We start from the raw sequence: 5,278 nt of genomic DNA on the forward strand, positions 1-5,278 counted from the left end.
TATAAGTTATGACTGGTAGTACACATTTAATTTGTATGTTTTCTTCTTTAGATAAAGTGGCATTCTAGATTTGAATGTGATTGAGTTTCTTCCATAAGTACTACATTCTAACTTATATCTTCGGTTGATTTCTGGTAGTAGAGATCTCGAGCTGTGTGTTAGTTGTCCAAAATATATGTATTCTTTTACTATTTCCAGTTTTTTTTAGATTTATTAGAATATTTTTTCTATCTACTATTTCGTTGTACACTATTTTAGTTTTTGCTTTATTTATTTTAAGACCTACTTTATTTCTGGCTGTATTTAGGTTCATAAATTTGTGTTTGTAGCTCTTCAGAACTATTGGCAATTAGGACTATGTCAGCTTAGATGGTTAAGATATTCTACATTTATTTTTAATCCTTTGTTGGTCCAGTCTAGTTGACGGAAGATTTCTTCTAGTTGTTTAGCGACTCTCTCTCGGTACTCCTTCGCCAGTTGCCAATTAGGCAAATTTTAAAATATACGGTAATAATGTTAAAAAAACATTTGACAAATTTTGAAGTTCAATTGAGTCCAATTTTGAGCATCAACTTTCTGTTTTTGAATAAAATATCCTGTACATTATTGCAGATAGTGAATACGAAAATATCAAGAAGAAAAAAACAAAACAAACACAAATTTGAAGTCGAGAAATTAAATTACTATAAAACCTTAAATGTTAAAAAAGATAATTTTTATATTATAAAATATATACTTTAGTTTCCAAATGACATGTTGCTTTAGAAATATTTCTAAAGTTTTAAATGGACATGAAAAAATATGGGACTTTTAAAGTGTGTTATACTTTTTTGCAAAAAACTCTAAAATAATAATTAGTAGATAGAAGCATCATTACATTAAATTACATAGCGAAAAGGTGGCTTACTTCCGTGGTCGAATGAGTAAATATCAAAATGAATGAGTAAATTCAAAATTAAATGGATTTATACAGGGTTGTTCACCACATACGACACGGAGTATTGTAGCTAAACGATTAGATTTTTACAAATTGTAAGTTTTGGGTTCGTTGCAGGACTATTAAAGCTAAAATTTAAAAATATTTTTACAAGATACAGAGTGTCCCAAATAAATAAAAAATATCAAAGTTGTATTTTTTTAAATGGAACACCCTGTATATTATTCCATTTTTAGTTTTTACGACTAAAATACAGGTAAAAATTTGATTAAGGTTTATCACACTTAAATCTTACCGTTTTTGAAATATTTTCAATTTTGTGAAATTGCAGTCAAAATTTTAAGGCTTCATTTCTCCAAGGGTATCAAAGTTTGTAATACTAAATATTTACTGAAGTCTATTTATTGATCAGTTATTGGGTTGCAATAATAAAAATAATACTACCTCATACAGAGTGTCTAAAAATTTATTTTAAATTATTTATAGCTTTAAATGGCAATAACTTATTTAATTTAAATGGAACACCCTGTATATTTTAGGAGAATCAGATGCACAATTTAATTGTCTATCAAATTGTATTACACCACTTTTTACCTATCCCTTCAAGTTTTCGTATAAAATGCATTTTCTTATAATTTAGACCTCATTTATCAATATACCCATGGACTATTGACATTTTAGATTGTTTTTTTTAAAGCAACAAAGGTACAAAATGTACAGGCTAGTAATATTATCGTTTTTAGCAAAATGATAATGTTACTAGCCCATTTGTTTGCGAAAAGAAAACTATTTAAATCTTTATAAAAGAGTATACCATTAATTAAATATACCACCATTATTTCCGCCCAAATGCTAATTAATTACATACTTAATTATGTTCGTTAATAAATTATTCTAAATAAATGTGGATTTGAATCAGAAATCAATATAATAATAACTTATGAAAATGAATGTCTCTGTTGTTATAAATACGCATTTGTCAAAAAATTAAATATTATTTTTAAGGTTACACATACAAAATTCAGTTTTTTAGTATTTTGAGCAATTATTATTAATCAACGCAAACAGTCAATTAATGTAGTTTGAATACTGAAATCATATTAATTGGTCCTCTTTAACAAATATTTAAACTTTTTTTTTTAATTTTTAATAAAATAAACAAACTACATCGACAATTAGTATCTGTACTCTTTAAAAATTTGGTACATCTTTAAAAATGATCTAAAATGTCAGTATTCCATGGGTATATTGATAAAAGAGTTTTAAATTACAAGAAAATGCATTTTCTATGGAAACTTGAAGAGATAGGTAAAAATGTTATAATACAATTTAATAGACAATTAAATTGTGCATCTGATTCTCATAAAATATACAGGGTGTTCCATTTAAATTAAACGAGTTATTGCCGTTTAAACTAGTAATTATTTAAAATAAAATTTTGGACACTCTGTATAAGGTAGTATAATTTTTATTATTGCAGCACAATAACTGATCAATAAATAAACTTCAGTAAATATTTAGTATTAAACACTTTGATACCCTTGGAGAAATGAAGCCTTAAAATTTTGACTGCAATTTCACAAAATTGAAAATATTTCAAAAACGGTAAGGTTTAAGTGTAATAAACCTTTATCAAATTTACCTTTATTTTAATGGTAGAAACTAAAAATGTAATAATATACAGGGTGGTTCATTTAAAAAAATACAACTTTGTTATTTTTTATTTATTTGGGACACTCTGTATCTTGTAAAAATATTTTTAAATTGTAGCTCTAATAGTCCTTCAACGAACCCAAAACTTACAATTTGTAAGAATCTAATCCTTTAGCTACAATACTCCGTGTCGTATGTGGTAAGCAACCCTGTATAAGAAAGCAATTTCGACTGCTATTCCTTAAAACTTAAATTCAACTAACCTTTATCTCACAAAATAGGCTTTCTATTTATATATAAATTATAAAGTTACTTTCTAAAAAGAAAGGAAATAGCATCACAATCCACGTCCAATTGCTGAGACAAAAGGAGAATCGCATAATCATTAGAAAAGTTTTCATTTGAAATGCGAAAGCCGATTGTTTGTATGTAATTAGACTAGACAAAAAACGATAATTTGAAAAGTTTTTTAATTAATGATAGCGAATGAAACAATGCAAACGAAAGATGCAAAATAAAAAGACATTTTCTATTGTATTGTTGAAAATTCGTTCCTCTGGTTGGAATAGGCATCAAAACAAAGTTCAGTTTGAGAGAAATTAAGCTTGAATAAGTTAAATTTTATTTAGTTAATAATAAAATATTTCTAAAGTCAATTAATTTTTAATATAATAATAGTTCAGTTTAAATTGTCATAGACAGAAAAAAAATACTACATAGCCTCTTCAAATTAGATTTCTCTCAAAATTGTAATAAAAATAGACATTAATAGATATTTCCAATAGGCTTCGTGCATTTCAGTTGATTTCAAAAAATTCCGCGTTGTATACGGCAGATATCAGAAATTTAGGGTTACTGTTCATTTTAATAGCATTAAAATAATTTTGAAATCGTGGTTTTGTCATAATATTAAAGTATTTTAGTTCTTTGCTAGTGCAATTATTGAAAATATAAAACACTCAGGGTCCGAGGTTTGTGTGATGTAACGCTGGCGCTGTTTCTGGTAGTAAAAATAAGTAAAAAAGAATCCGAACTAGGCATCGTGTTGTGATTGTGATAATTTCAAACGCTAATAAAATTGCCGAAAAAATGTTAACGCGTAAACAAGAGCATAATTAGGGCGTTGTTGGGTGCAACAGCATTCAATACCTTAACTTTCCCGGATATTTCTCTAATGTCTATGTCTCTCGAAACAATCTTTTATAGCTCCATAGTTTCTCACACCGATTTAATCAAAAGAAAAAATGGATTTAAGCAGTTTGACGAAACAAGTGAGTAAATAAACTGCTCGTTACATACTCAAAAAAATAAATAGACATATATTAAGAGAGGATTATATATAATTTTCAATATTAACGGTACACTTTTTTCAATCAACTAGTGATAATACGGTAAAAATTAATGTTTTATGAACATCTTCTAAAATTATAAGTATGTACCTTTAGAAAATTTCATTATAGCCGAAATAGCCCCGATTATGACCCCACTTGCAAAACCGGTGCATGAAACTATGCTCGCTAGCGTAATTGAACTCATCTAAAAAGTGTTTTAGCTGGAATAATAAATTATAATGCAAGTTAGACCCTCTGAAGATATCGGTACTTTTTTTATTTTAAGAATTTTCACAAATTATACTTCCTAACACTTTTAGTATAATTATATGTACAGGGTGAGTTTTCTACGATGTTCTCTATGGGTATCTCTATAATTTTCATACTGATTTAGAGAAAATTAAGAAAAACATGAAATATGGTTGAATTTTTTCTAAAGTCGTAAAGATCAATAATAATCGTTCTTCATTTTTTGATAGATTGTTTTTTTTTTTTTTTTTCTTCTCACGATTCTCTCGGTTGTACCCTGACGTATCGCCGGAATATTTCCATTCAAGGCTCCATGTTCACTACTCTGCGGACTATGTTCACCGTACCCAAAATAGCTGCTTTAATACATTGACTTATGATATTTTCTGGTAGCTTCAGCTCCTTTAAGTTCTTCTCAAAATCAATGTGAACCAAACCATTGCTTGAAATGACGAGTGGTATTAGTCGGATTGCTTTTAGATGATAGGTTTGCCTCATATCGAAAGCCAAGTCTTGATACTTCGAAATTTTTTCCTTTGCAGTTTCGACTACGTTGTCATCTAGTGGTACAGCTACGTCGATTAAGTAGGCTTTCTTTTCGTTTTTATCTATCCAAACAATGTCCGGCTTATTATGAACTACTGATCTGTCTGTCTGTATTTGCGTATTCCAGTATACTTTATGATGTTCGTTTTCCTGTAATTCTTGTGGCCTGTATTCATAATATTTCTTTTCAGGGTTCTTGATTTTTAGGTACTTTAGCATTTCCAGGTGAATAATCTTTGCTATGTTGTCGTGTCTTTCCGTGTAGTGGACTGACGCAAGACTCTCATATCCAGAGCTGATGTGTTGGATGGATTCGCTAATCTTATGACATACTCTACATTTGTCAGTTGGTATGTTTTGTTTTAAAATATGCCTCCTATACGCTCTAGTGCTAACCACTTGATCTTGTATTGCATATATGAAGCCCTCGGTTTCTCCCATGAGGTTAATGTTTGTAAGGAATTTATAGATCCACTTTTATCAATTCCTTCTGCCTGGCTTTCGTTGGCATACCTTCCATGCAGAGCCTTTCCTCGAAGTTCCCTCAGCTGTTCCTGAACCG

Source organism: Sitophilus oryzae, unplaced genomic scaffold (assembly GCF_002938485.1).
Source record: "Sitophilus oryzae breed Bouriz unplaced genomic scaffold, Soryzae_2.0 scaffold_637_pilon_pilon, whole genome shotgun sequence".
Taxonomy (NCBI): Eukaryota; Metazoa; Arthropoda; class Insecta; order Coleoptera; family Curculionidae; genus Sitophilus; species Sitophilus oryzae.